This window comes from Tenrec ecaudatus, chromosome 4, assembly GCF_050624435.1.
Source record: "Tenrec ecaudatus isolate mTenEca1 chromosome 4, mTenEca1.hap1, whole genome shotgun sequence".
Classification (NCBI taxonomy): domain Eukaryota; kingdom Metazoa; phylum Chordata; class Mammalia; order Afrosoricida; family Tenrecidae; genus Tenrec; species Tenrec ecaudatus.
This window is the reverse complement of record NC_134533.1, coordinates 122926120-122941587: the sequence shown is the minus strand read 5'-3', so window position 1 is coordinate 122941587 and position 15468 is coordinate 122926120. Positions and strand designations below refer to the sequence as shown.

At 43.7% G+C, this 15468-nt stretch overlaps 1 protein-coding gene across 3 annotated transcripts in view; it reads right to left on the bottom strand.

Moving 5' to 3' along the window:
* JHY (junctional cadherin complex regulator) overlaps positions 1 to 15468 on the bottom strand; it is a 76825-nt gene that overhangs the window by 35465 nt on the left and 25892 nt on the right. The window lies entirely within an intron of this gene.

Genomic DNA, 15468 nt, shown 5'->3' with positions numbered 1-15468 from the left:
TACCATCTGCTCCACAGAGAAAGATGAGACCATCTGCGCCCACAGAAAAACCCTACGAGTAACCTACTCTGTCCTCCAGGGTTATTATGAGTTGGAATCTACTTGATGGCAGTAGGTTTGTTTTTTTGTATAAATTAAAAACACACTCTTCCGTGCTTCTTTTAGATACCCGAGTGTCAAACATGGTTGGCAGTGGACTAGCCAGAAGGTTGGCAGTTTGAATCCCCCAGCAGTATTGTAATAGACAGGCCTGCTGATCTGCCTCCCTAAAGGTTACGGCCACGGACATTCCATGGAGCACGATTCTATTCTCTAACACTGGGAGTTGTCATGAGTTGGGCGCCGGCTGGGCAGCGGGTAACAACAACCACGCTGCCTTGCCCAGGAAAGTAGGACAGATAACATTTCCATCCGCAGGCTGCTTGTTTGGGTGGAATTCAGTGGCTGAATCGCCCCAGCGAGAGTCTCTGAGCAAGTAGAGCATACTTCAACATTATCTCTTTGAAAGTGGAATGGGACACAACCTCTGCCAGCTATATGTGTGTGTGTGTGTATGTGTGTGTGTGCGAACCATTCTATTAATACCAATCAAATTGAGAAAATGATCAAATGAAATTGCATTTTGAGCATCATAAGCTGTGTAATGTCTATTCTGTTAAATTGGGGCCTATAATTGCTTCTCTACTGAAAAGACACAACAAAGACAGCAATCATGGCATGTCATTATGCCAGACTAGAAAACCGGCCTTTGCAGGGAGGACTTCAAAGGCTTGTGGTTCTCCAATTGCATTTGGCTGCTATTGTTGAAGCGCAGGCAATCTTGATTAGGTGTTTACACGGAGGGAAGGCGCAGAGCAGAGAGTCTGAGTGCCTGGGTCTAGAGCCATTAAAAAATGGTACATTATGTCCCTTGCTTTGAAGTACGGGTAGTAGGTAGGAAAGCAACTCAGCTTGAGTACAGCTGAGCTAGATGGGGCTGCTACTTTTCTCTCAAAGAAACTCATCAATTTCTTAGAGAATCAGACAGCGCCGCACCAAAAAGTTGATGTTTCCCCATGGGAGCTAGTGGGTCTTACATAGACCCACACGGTGACGCACATTTAAATGGTACACTAGCATAAATTCATCAGTCTCTCTTTGCATCAATTTTCTGTTCTTTATTATAGACTCTGCATCTAGGGGTGGCACGTAGAAACAGTAATGTTTCTTTGTTAGTTTCACTCTTTGATGACATTGAACACTTACCGCTTGGCCGTCAGATAATGAAACGGGCTCCCGACGGACTCTGTAAGGTAGACTCGGCTCACCATCATTCCAACACTCTTGTTTAAACTTTCTTTTCCGAGGATAATCACTGGAGTTGCAGTTTTTCGTTGCTGACTTGGCCAAGGAGTGAGCTGGTGCATCGCTCTCGGTGTCCGACCTCTAATCCATTTTGCCATGTGCTGGTTTGGGCTGACATCAGCACTGGCCGCTGTGTTTCTACAGGGCCAGCAAAAGCGGCAGAGACTCCACAATACAAGCAACCCCTGCCATTCTTTAGCAGTGATACTGAGCTCACTTGCTTCACCGAGCGGGGGTTTAGAGAAATTCGTCCAAGAGTTAGAGAGAAAACAACATAATATGGTTTGGCTCTGCCGCTGGCTGCTCTTTTGATTCTTATAAGATACTTCATAACGTACAAAGGGGCTTAAAGATTCGTGGGAAATTCTATGATCTTTGCATTCCATTTTCCCATGAATTTTGGAAGCCCCCTGTGTTTAGCATGCATGCATGTGCTAAGAATTTGAGAACAAACCTCTGGATATATTATTTTTTAAAATTCAGTTCCTTACTCAAAACCCCACCAATGCCTTTCCCACTGCTCTTACTTGAAAAAAAAAAAAGGTTTAGAAGGCCCTTTAAAGAGCCCTCGTAAAAAAAAAATAAAAATAAAAATAAAGAGCCCTCGTGGCTCAGGTCATTGATCATAAGATAGGTGGTTCGATCCCACTAGCTGCTTCATGGAGAAAAGATGACGCTATCTGCTCCCATAAAAATTAGGTATTAGAAATCCTATCAATTTAATAGCAGTAAGTTGGATAACGAGGCAATGGTGGTTTAGTCACCACCATTAGCTTCCACACAGGAGAACCCGGTCTAATTCCACATCATGTACCTCATGCGCAGCCACCACCTGCCTTGTCACCAGAAGTCTTTAAGTTGCTATGATGCTGAATCGGTTTCAGCCGAGCCTCCACACTAACATGGACTAGGAAGAAAGCCTGTCTCTCTACTTCTGAAAACCAGCCAGTGAAAATCCTATAGGTCACACCAGTTGGATCCCACCAAGCGATGGTAATGGCAAAGGACCAAGCAGCATTTCATTCTGTTGTGCATGAGGTTGCCAAGGTCCAGGACACCAGAATGGGGAAGTTTACCATGGAGCCCTGGACTGGGAGACCTACAGAAGACAAAGAGTGCCCTTCCCGGAGCTTGACTCAGGAGAGTGGATAGTGTCGGTGTGAGAAAACAACGTACAACACCGACACACCAACTCTATATAACAGCCTTTGACCCCTCCGTACAAAACTGGTGAATTAGAGGGCTACACTTTGGGCTACTAACCACAATGCCAGAAGTTCTAAACCACTAGCAGCTGCTTTCTGCTCCCATAAAGAGCTACAGTCTCAGAAGCCCACCGAGCTAGTTCTACACTGTCCTACAGGGGCGCTATAAGTCAGAACTGACTCGATGGCAGTGAGGTTTTGTTGTTGTTGTTGTTATGTATATTTTGAGTGAAAATAAAATATTTCATTCTTACTGTGTGTGTGAAAATATATACAACAAAACCTATGACTTAACAACTTCTACCTGACAATGTTGAATTAAACATACAATTCAATGACACTGGTTATAGTCCTTCAATTATGTCACCTTCTATGATGCCCTTTTCTGTGAAAACCAAGTATTTAAAATAGGTAGCACTCATTAAACAAAATCTGCCTTGGCTGCCTTATTTAATGAATTGGTCCACGACTCGGCTGTGGGCTGTTCTCTCCTATTCATTGCACAGCCTCCCTTTGCCTGCACACTTTCACCGTCCACTTCCACCAGATCACTTCCACTTTGCTTTAAAGACTCAGCCAATGATTACTGCTGGCTCCTAGACAGACTTAGGGGCGTTTCCTTCTGGGTGCTTTAAGGTCCTTCACTGTCTCTAGTACAAGAAGCTCTGGTGGCACAGTGGTTAAGCACTCCACTACGGAATGCCAGGTCTGTGGTTCAAACTCACCAGCCGCCCCATAGGAGAAAGATGTATCAGTTTGCTTTGTAAACATTACACCTTTGGAAACCCTATGGGTCATTCTCCCTTGTTCTATAGGTTGACTATGAGTCAGAGTCGACTCGATGGCAGCAGGTTCTATCTCTAATATGGCAGTTATCCCTTGGGACTGTCTGCTTACATGTCTGCTTCCTACAAGGCTGGAGGCTCCTTCAGATCAGATACAACTCATAGCAATCTGGGTCTATCAACAAAGGGGCAAAGAATCTTCTACATCTCCAAAGTCCCTGACTCATTACAGAACATTTGATCAATATGCTCTATGTAAGACAGCACAGAATTGCTTGGTACAGAAGTATATTTTATTTTATTAATTTATTTATTTTAGTAGGTATCTTTTTAAAAGCCATCCTTAAACATGATAAGCTATGTGAAATTTCTGATTTTCAAAGGGGCATTCTTTTTAAAAAAACATTTTATTAGGGGCTCATACAACTCTTTTCACATTCTATACATACATCAATTGTGTATAGCACATCTGTACATTCATTGTCCTCATCATTCTCAAAGCATTTGCTCTCCACATAAGCCCTTGGTATCAGGTCCTCCCCGCTCCCCCCTCCCTCATGAGCCCTTGATAATTTAGAAATTGTTATTTTGTCATATCTTGCCCTGTCCGACATCTCCCTTTACCCACTTTTCTGTTGTCTGTCCCCCAGGGAGGAGATCACATGTAGATCCTTGTAATCGGTTCCCTCTTTCCAACCCACTCTCCCTCTACCCTCCCAGTATCGCCCCTCACATCCCTGGTCCTGAAGGTATCATCCGCCCTGGATTCCCTGTGCCTCCAGCTCCTATCTGCACCAGTGTACATCCTCTGGTCTAGCCAGACTTGCAAGGTAGAATTCGGATCATGATAGTGAGAGGGGGAAGGAAGCATTTAGGAAGTGGAGGAAAGTTGTTTTCTTCATCGGTGCCACATCGCACCCTGACTGACTCATCTCCTCCCTTAGACCCCTCTGCAAGGATATCTCCAGTGGCCGACAAATGGGCTTTGGGTCTCCACTCTGCACTCCCCCCTTCATTCACTATGGTAAGATTTTTTTGTTCTGATGATGCCTTATACCTGCTCCCAAAGGGGCATTCCTTAGTCACGCATAAAGTTTTCTTGTCATGGATTGCTCGTCAGTAATGTCATATTAATGAAGGATCACTCTATGTATCATATAAATTGCTAGTTAAACAACTAAATGTCAAAGAGAGCATACAAGAAAGCTGCTTTAAGGAACCTCTAGTATTGAAAAGACCATAAAGTTCTAATTAAATGGCACTATTATAACTAAGTGCTCTTGTTGTGGTTACTGCACCGGGGGAAAAACAACTATTGATCAGGGAACACATACTGAGTATCTGCTCAGTAGAAGAATAATGTTTACAAGTGTGACACGAGGTATGACTCAACAGCACTATTAAACTGGGAGAATTCTAGGAAAGAGTCGCATGCGTCTGACTAAATGTCATTTTGAAAATATTACAATGTAAATGAACAAAACCTGAATTTTATAGACCATGAAATGGCTCCCTAAAACCATGGACTTCCTAAACAACAAAGCAGTCTGTCTTGGAAGAAGCACAGCCAGAGAGAATGTTCCTTAGGAGTCAGGATGGTGAGACTCAGTTTCGCTTTGGCCTTGCTATCGGGAGAGACCAGTCCCTGGCAAAGGACATCATGCTTGGAAAACTACCAGGGCATTGAAAAGCAGGTACCCCCCACCTCCCACCCCCGGAGACAGACGCACGCAGTGGCTTCTGCGGTGGGCTCACATACAAACAATTGTGAGGCTTGTGCAAGGCCAGGCAACAATTCGTTCTATTGTATTTCATAAGGCCATTGTGAGTTGTACCTCACTTGATGCGGTCTAACCACCACCTCCACCACCACCACCACCACCACCACCACCACCACCACCACCACCACCACCACCACCACCACCACCACCACCACCACCACCACCACATGTATGGAGAGAACAATCTTGTGTAGTTCCAATTGTCTTTGAGTCGGTCTGGCTCCTGGAGACAACATGTGCATCAGAGTCAAACTGTGCTCCAAAGGATTCTCAATGGCCGGTTTTCCCAAAGCATATCATCAGGTCTTTCTTCCCCAAACACCTGGGAGGGAATTTGAATCCCAGCCTTTGGTTCGCAGTAGAGTGCATTAACATCTTGCACCACTAGGGTTAATGCTATAGAGCCAACGTTACTTAATGGGTGGCTAAATGGATCGCATAAAATGATGAGGGTATTTGGTGGAGCAGTGGGTTACAAGTTGGGACTGCATAGTCAGCAGTTTAGACCCACCAGGTCCACCCCAGAGAAAGAGGAAGCTATTTGTTTCTGTAAAAAAAATTACACTTTCAGAAACCAAAGGGTCATCGGGTCCCTAGGAATTGATTGGAGCACAGTGTGTGTGAGTGCCTCTCTGTGTGGTTAATAGATGCACAAGATAAGGGTTAAAGAGCCCCTTGCTGAAAGGGGCACAGGGAAAAAGCTACTGCATACAAACATTCCTGGGGTGAGGGCCAGGTAGTGTGGCAGGGGTCAGCCCAAATCCAGGGATACATATGGTAGTCAACTAAAAAGGAGGGGTGAAAAAGGAAAGAAAAGAAATGAGTAGCGGGGGAAACAGGGCGTTTACCCACCCAAGGTGAGGGTATTGTTTATATGTCCACAGGGAAAGCGGGACCAGACTTTAACCTGTACTCCAAGACGTGAATGCATCACATCAGCATGAAGCAGGGAACCAGTAGAGAGGTCTGAGGGGCCGGCCCCAATCCCAACTACGTGGACAGCACTTCTCCCTGCAGAAGAATTCACGTCAGAGGCCAGCACTGAAGCTGCAGCTCAGGGAGAGGGACATATGTGATCAGAGCACACCGGAGCAAATGAAAGGAGAGGAAGAGAGTGGAACAACACAACCTGGCCCACCAAGCCCTGAGGATGATATCCCTGCTCAGAGCAGCCAAGGCACAGAGAGGACCATAGGGTCAACCCCACTATGAGACGTGATGTCCCTTAGGGACCCATAGCGCTATGGGTCACAATACTGGAGATAGTGCAGGAATTGAGCCCGATTTGACCCCACCTCACTGAGGTGAAACACTAGGGGTGTGCAACAGAACAGCAAGGGAAACGAGCAACGAAGTCCCCAGGAACACCAAAAATAGACTTTGGAGCCAGGGTGTGGCACCCCATCAGCCTCAACCAGAAAACACTCCTACAGGGCAACAAACAAACCTTGAACTATTTACAAGCTTTTCTTTTTTCTGTTTTTGTCATTGTTTTGTTTTCTTTTGTTGCATTGCTTTGCTCTCTGTTTTTTTTTGGTGCTTATTATTATCTCTATAAGTCTATCTAGATAAGATAGGCGGAATAAACAACTGGAGGAGAAAACAAGAGGACCGACAGTTTCTGGGGACATGGGAGAGGGGGAGACGGGGAAGAGGAAGTGGGTGTTAACAGACCCAGAGACAAGGGAACAACAAGCGATCCAAAATTGATGGGGAGGAGGGTGTAGGAGGCCTGGTAGGGTGTGATCAAGGGCAAGGAAACCGAGAGAAATTACTGAAACTCAAATGAAGACTGAACATTTAGTGGGACAAGAGGAGAGTAAAAGGATACAGAGGAAAGAACTAGTTGGCAAAGGACATTTATAGAGGTCTACATGCAGGCTTGTACATATGCAAATATATTTATATAATGATCAGGAAATAGATCTATGTGCATATATTTATAGGTTTAGTATTAAAGTAGCAGATGGCCATTGGGTCTCACCTCTAAGTACTCCCTCACCCTCAGCACAAGAACACTTTGTTCTAATAACCTGGCATCCCGTGATGCTCACCTTCCTCACATGATTGCAAAAGACAAAGCAGGTGCATAAGCAAATGTGGTGAAGAAAACTGATGGTGTCCGGCTATCAAAGGATATATCATCTGGGTCTTAAAGGCTTGAGGATAAACAAGAGGCCATCTAGCTGAGAAGCAACAAAGCCCACATGGAAGAAGCACACCAGCCTGTGCGATCACGAGGTGTAGATGGGATCAGGTATCAAGGCACCAAAGAACAAAAAAGTCATATCATTGTGAATGAGGGGGAGTGGGGAGTGGAGACCCAAAGCCCATCTGTAGGCAACTGGACATCCCCTTACAGAAGGGTCTCAAGGAGGAGAGGAGCCAGTCAGGGTGCAGTGTAGCAACAATGAAACATACAACTTTCCTCTAGTTCTTTATGCTCCCCTCCCCCCCCAACTATCATGATCCCAATTCTACCTTACATATCTGGCTAGACCAGAGGATATACACTGGTACAGATAGGAACTGGAAACAGGGAATCTAGGACAGATGATCCCATCAGGACCAGTGCTGAGAGTGGTGATACTGGGAGGGTGGGATGTAAAGGGGGAACCAATTACAAGGATCTACATATAACCCCCTCCCTGGGGGATGGACAACAGAAAAGTGGGTAAAGGGAGACATCAGACGGTTTAAGACATGACACAATAATAATAATTTGTGAATTATCAAAGGTTCATGATGGAGGGAGGGCAGGGAAGGGAGGAGACAAGTGAGGAGCTGATACCAAGGGCTCAAGTAAAAAGAAAGTATTTTGAGAATGATGATGGCAACAAATGTACAAATGTGCTTGACGCAATGGGTGGATGTATGGATTGTGATGAGTTGTTTGAGCCCCCAATAAAGTAATTAAAAAAGAAAAACAAACAAAAAAGAGTCACTTGCTGAAATACTAGATACGAATATTACCAACTTGTTTGTTATAAAGCCAGGACTTAATGCATGCTTTTTTGACATCTAAAGCTGTGTTTTGATGTGATTTTTTTGCTCCTACAAAATCCTGTTGTTCCCCGAGAAAGAAAGCTGCTATAAAGGCTGGAACAACCAATAGCTCTTCCCTCAGATTTGCCATGGTTTTCTCCTCTTCATCATTCATGTGCAGTTGATACCATTGCAGAGAGACCTGCCCCAAGCACCCCAGCCTCCCATTCCCTTCCTCCAACATGACTGCAGCACCTGAGTCGATTCTGTCACATGTTTCTTTTCCCAGCACTGTCCTGAATGGAAGCTCCTTGAAGACTGGGGCTCTGTGCCTCACACATAATTATTGCTAGGTACGTACGTTCACCTATGTTCTGACTTATAGTGACTGTACATGTAACAGGATGAAACATCGCCTGATCCTGCACCATCCTCACAACTTCTTACATTTGCGTCCGCTGACGCAGCTACCGTGTCAGTCCATCTCGTCAAGATCTTCCTCTTTCACTGTCCCTCAAATTTACCAAGCATGATGTCCTTTTCCAGGGACTGGTCTTTCTTGATAACATAGCCAAAGTATGTGAGAAGCATAGACATCTTGTTTCTAATTGGTATTCAATAATTGGTACTCAATAACTATCTGTTGGCTGACTAATCCACAAAGGTGGGCTGATCTTCAAAATATATGGGGAAAAAACCCTGCCCTATTGCTGCTGAGTAGATTTTGACTCACAGCGACCCTGGAGGACGGAGGAGAGTGAACTGCCCCATGAGGTTTCCTATCTTTATGGAAGCTGACTGCCATGTCTTTCCCCAGTGGAGCTGCGGAGGGTTTGAACCTTTCAGTCAGCAGCCGAGCGCTTAGCCACTGCATCACCAAGGATCTGTCAGATGGATAGTGAATTCTATTTAAGGGTTTATATTGCCTTGTAGGCAGCAGCTAATTAAATAACCTTCCTATACTCACATTTATAAGATTGCCTGTAATTTCTTAGGAAGAAATTTCTTTCTTTTTTATTAATTGGTAGTTAATACATATATCATTCCATAGTTGCATCACATCAGGCAGAACTGTGCAATTGCTACCACAATCTGTTTCCAAACATCCTTTATCAGGACGGTATTTCTTAAGAAATTACAAAGGAGGAGCAGAATAACATGTACAAAGCACTTCTCCTTCTTGGGCCTCTGTTCAATTTCAACCTCACCAATCTTTAAAATCATATTAAAAGCAAGATATAAAGGTAGCTCATTTTCCAAGACATGGGTTTTTCTTCCATGGCTGCCTATAAGCAGAACTGCAGACCTACGGGTATATTTACCAGCAAAGATACTTGTTGACTGTGAGACCTAGGTGCCCTCTAATATGTGTTAAGTTTTTGCCTGTTTCTGCCTCACACATCATGTGATTAAGATCCTGTGTACTCAAAGATGGTTTCTGTGGTGCATTTTAATGCAAAATCAATGAATCTGCGAAATATGGCAAAAAAAAAACCTTGTGGTGTACTAACTGAATATAAAAGTCCTCAGAGAGCTTCTCCCTTGAGCCACTATGGATAGGGCAACAGAACAAAGCCCCCCACACTGTAAGTGCAACCTAGGGGGCGCTGTGAGAGCTGGGGATGGCCAGGTGGAGGAAGGGGCAAAGTTAGAAAGACTACAGAAAAGTGTTTCTTGCTGTAAATGTTTCCCCTTAATTTATGTTGCCACTTTTCAAGTCCATTTTTATAAAAGGCAATAAAATGCGAATGACTCAGATAGAAGAGGTGCTCTTGAGTAACTGGCCACCGCTGTCTCCTTGGTGCTGCTGTTGGGCCCGGCTGGGCTGCTAACCACTCACTTGGTGGATGGTTCCTGCCCACAAGCAGCCCCTGGGGAGAAAGAGGAAGCATTCTGCTCCTCTCAAGATTTACAGCCTCAAAGACCCCAAGGAGCGGCCCCACTTTGTCCTGCAGGGTTATCAGGAGTCTGGATTGACCAAATAGCACTGGGTATGTATCCTTCAACAGGCAAATCTAAATATATATTTCTATTTCCCCCCAATATCCCCACTGTGGATATTGTTCTACAACTTGAGTTTTTTCTTAATGCTAAATCTCGATAAGTTGTCCAGATAGTTGCTGATGCCCTCATTTATGGTTTAACAGCTGCAGTGTGCTCTCTTGTACAGATGTGGCATATTCATTTAATTATTCCCCAAATATAGACACGGGTGATTTTCTGTCTTCTATATTCACAGGTAAGGTTGAGATAAATAAGCACATACAAATAAGGCGGAAACAAGTAAGCATGTACAGCTATAATTTCAAAATAGTGCACATATAGCTATGATAGGCTCCTAGTGGTGTTGAACAAATAAAAGCATTAATTGCTAAAACTTACACAGTGCTTGCTATGTGCTAGGCAACGTGTCCTGGCAGCCTGGTGATTTAGACATTGGGCTAACTACAAGGTTGGAGGTTCAACCCATCAGCTGCTTCTCAGGGAAAATTTGAGATTGTCTGCCCCCCACAAAGATTTATCCCTAAAACACTTTGAAAATTGATCAGTCACTATTACTTTAAATCACCAAGGAGCTCCATATTTAATCCAGCTGAATTAAATCAAAATTGCAGGAGCCAATGAATCATTCTTTTAAAAATTGTCCCAGTGATTCCAGTATGAAACCAAGCCTGGAAATCACCAAGCTAGTCTGCAACAATGGTTCTAAAACTTGGGAAGCTTAAAAATAAAATACAAGTGATCAGAGATGTAATTGGTTTGGGTGAGCCAGCTAACGTTTTTGTTTTTAGCTTCATAGGCGATTCCAATATCCAGCCAGGATGTGAAGTATTGCTCTAGAAATGTCATTTCCCCAATATGTATTTCAAGTCCCAGAAAAGGAAATAAAGTTTAGAGGCAGAGTCTTCGTTTCCGCTATGTTTAGTGAGCAATCGCAGTGGATGAGTTGCTGTGAAGGCTAAAAAGAAGTACCTACCCTAGTCCCTGCCCACCAGCAGCTTAGACTCTATAGTGGCTGGAAAGCACCGATGACGCTTCATGTAAGAGAGGATTTCAAAGCGTGCATGAAGAGATAAAGGAATTTTCCATGAAAATATTGAGCCCCTATTATAAAAAATGCTACTGAGATTTCCTTTCTCCTGGCGGGTTTGAACTTCTGGCCTTGCAATTAGTAGTCTACTACCTACCCAACAGTATCATCAGCATGGTAGGGGAGTTCAACTGCCTGTTAAAAGAATAATTCAAGAGTGGTTATGCATTGGGCTGCCATTCGCATGGTTGACAGTTCAAGACCACCAGCAGCTCCTCAGGAGAAAGACTGGGTTTTCTACTCCTATAAACAGTGATAGTCTCAGAAACCAACAGGGGTCACTATGAGTCCGAGCAAGAAGCAAACCCAGAATTCTTTAAAATATCCTCTGTGATATAACCGAAAGAAAACGGTGTCCTGGAATCTGTGACCATTTATTCAGCCTGTGCTTAGAAAAATCAAGTTATAACTACTAAGAAATGTTAGTAATGAAAAAAATCTATAAATAAATTATAACGCATTTTATATTAGACATTATTTTATCACTGGACATTATTTTAAAAATAATTTATTGGGGGTGTCGTACAACTCTTAACACATCCATACACACATGCACTGTGTCAAGCCCATTTGTACATTGGTTGCCCTCATCATTGTCAAAACATTTGCTTCCTGCTTGAGCCTTTGGTATCAGCTCCCCATCCTCCCCCCACCCCACCCCATCGCGAACCCTTGCTAATTTATAAATTATTATTATTTTGTCATATCTTAAACTGTCTCTCTCCCTTCACTCACTTTTCTGTTGTCCATCCCCCAGGGAAGTTATAGGTAGATCCTTGTAGTCAGTTCCCCGTTTCTACCCCACCTTCACTCCACCCTCCAGATATCGCCACTTTCACCACTGTTCCTGAAGGGATCATCTGTCCTGGATTCCCTGTGCTTCTGGTTCCTATCTGTACCAGTGTACATCCTCTAATCTAGCCGGATTTGTAAGGTAAAATTGGGATCATGATAAGTGGGGGTGGAGAAAGCATTTAAGAACTAGAGGAAAGTTGTGTTTCATCGTTGATACCCTGAACCCTGATTGGCTCCTCTCCTCCCAGTGACCCTTCTGTAAGGGGATGGCATTGGACATTCTTTTGATCTATTTGCTCCTCTTCTTAGATGGATTTCTTTAGGAAGAATTTTTTTTTCAATAACAAAAATATCATCCTAGCCTAGGAGAAACTACTTGCTATAAATGTTTTCTACAGATAACTTGACTGTTGAATTTATTCATATTTTAAATGATCCAACAAAATTCAAAATGTCACAACTTTTATGGAACAAAAGATGCATTAATATCTGAATTGGGTCAATAGCCTTGAAAAATCTGTTTTGTTTATGTCTGCTTTGATAATTCAGCACAACACCCAGTCCGTTGCTTTATTTTTAGTTCAAAAAGCAAAGGTGCAATATAATCCTTTAAACCACAGGTTCCAAACTTATTTGGCTTACTCCTTTTCAGAAAAAAAAAATTACAAAACGTTTGTACTCTAGCCCATCATTCAGGGTAAAGTGTAGGTATCTGCTTGCAGCTCACTGGATCATTTAGCACCCTCCAGCGGCTGACACCACCCACTTTGGGAAACTGGTTTAAACTGTACAGGCACATTCTGAATCAAGACAATCATCTATTCAGCCAGCTCATCACTCTTGTACTACCAGACATCGCGAGTTAGAACTTTCTAGAGGATAGCAATTTGGGTCTGAAATAAATCTATGAGCATTCGTGTTTACTGTAGCAGTCTGTCCTTCCTATTTGAAGAGAATGTCATTTTAGCTGGTGATGAACTTGGTTGATTTCCAACCAGTCAGACTATTTTCTTGTGTCCTGGGGCTGGTATGGTCTTTATGTACCTTCATGAAATAGAGCTAAGTTTAATGACTCCAAGGGATTTGGATCCATTATCTAGGTTAGAATTTATCTTTAAAATGATAGGATGCATATGAGAGGACACGATTGTTATTCTAAATTAACATAGAGAAACAGTAAGGCTTAATTACATCACACCAGGGCAATGTTGTGATTGGGAGCTGGTGGCTCACTCGGCTGCCATCTAAAAAGTCAGTCACCTGCTTGGGAGAAAGATGTGGAAGTCTGCTTCCCAGGAAGATGTGGAAATCCTCTTTGGCAGTGTTACTCTGCCCTAAAGGGTTACTATGAGCCTGAATTGATACCACAGCAACGGGCGGGGGGGGGGGGGGGGGGGGGGGGGAGGGGCGGGGTGGTGGTGGTGGTGTTAGTTGGTTGATTGGAGAACTTTCAAAATACACTCTATTATATACCATACCCTTCCAACTCCCATCGAATTTCTAAAAATATCAACGTGGAATAGGAGCTGAGGAGAACATCTATGTGTGAGTCAGCATTATTGATATGAGGCTCATGCCACTGACAGAGGACTAGAGGTTGAGCATTGGTGCTGTACTAGAGAGCGGGTCAGAAAGTCTTGCTACGGGGGGGGGGAGTCCAGTTCATACATGTGCGAGTTTGTTCTAAACAAAAGGCATTCCAAAGTGTCCCTGTGATCAGGGCATGGCTGCAGGCAATGACCCCATGCGTGCACTTGTCTTAGTCTCCCAAATAAAAAGGCTCGGTCCAAATAGTGACCTCCAAGGGGACCACTTCAATTCCAGGCAGGGAGGTCAGCTTAGAGGGTTATGGAGATTGGTTTTGGAGGTCCCAAAGGAGTAGTCTGGGTCGATTTTCTCAAAGGATACACGGTGATCATAGATCTAAGTAAGGAAATGGAAAACCGCTTTGGTGAGAAAAGGGCCAGAAGACTTGCTTCTACTCCTATATCTTTGAAGGCTGTGGGGCCTATCCGAGGAGAGTTGCCTTGGAAAGCCTTACCCTGTCCACACTGCGGCATTTGCCGTATATACTTGGGTATAAGCCTGTCTACACTGCGGCATTTGCTGTATATACTCGGGTATAAGCCTGTCCACACTGTGGCATTTACCGTATATACTCGGGTATAAGCCTGTCTATACTGCGGAATTTACTGTATATACTCAGGTATAAGCCTGTCCACACTGTGGCATTTACCGTACATATGCGGGTATAAGCCGAGTTTGTTAGCACATTCTTTTTTTTTTTTTTAAATTTTTTTAGCACATTCTTAATGCAGTTTTTGTGGTAAAATTGGGTACCCAGGCTTATATTTGGGTTGGCTTATACTCAAGTATATACAGAGCTTACCCCTTCAGACTTTTTCTTGTTCCTCAAACTCAAGGGACATTTAAAAGGAAAATGGTCTGAGTCCCTCAGGATGCCCAAACTGCTGTTTTGACCAGTGTGAATCGAAGAGTGCAGGGTTCTTTGGAGGAAGACAAGGGAGACGGAAACACCGCCATCAGAAGTCTTCAGACCTACACAGAGGCTATGTGGAGACACAATAACTGCACATTTTGGTATCTGTTTTCACAAAGGTTTCTATGATCTTATGGCAATATTTTTATTTTCCCTCTTACTGGACACATCAGCAATACACAGCTTCAAAGACTGAACCTGGATTTTATCTATTAGAATGCCTGGTTTAAGAAAAATCTGTATTTCTTTGAATAGAGGAATTTTGGATATTAGAGTTGAATTAAAAGAATTACAGCATTCACACAACTCGTGGCTTCTTTGTTGCTCTTAAGAATTTGTGGAACATCACCATGAATGAGGGGAGTGCGTGATGGGGACCCAATGCCAATCTGTAGACAGCTGGACATCCCTTGCAGAGGGGTAGTGGGGAGATGAGTCACTCAGGGTTCAGGGTAGCAACAATGAAACTCAAAACCTTCCTCTAGTTCTTGAATGCTTCCTCCCCCCAATTATCATGATCCCAATTCTGAGACCAGAGGATGCACAGCGATACCGTAGGGATCTGGAAACACAGGGAATCTAGGATGGATGAACCCCTCAGGACTAGCGGTGAGAGTGGCGACACCGGGAGGGAAGGGGGTGTAGAAAGGGAGAACCGACCTCGGGGATCTATGTATAACCTCTCTGGGGAATTGGCAACGGGAAGGTGGGTGAAGGGGGACGCCGGGCAGTGTAAGATAAGATAAAATAATTATAAACTATTAAGGGTTCTTGGGGGAGGGGGGAGCGGGGAAGAAGGGGGAGGGGGGGAAAAGGAAAACGAGCTGATTCCAGGAACCCAAGTGGAAGGTGAATTTTGAGAATGACGAGGGCAATGACTGTATTGCGGGTGCTTTACTCAATTGATGTATGGATGGATTGTGATAAGAGTTGTATGAGCCCCCAATAAAATGATTTATTAAATTAAAAAAAAGGATTTGTG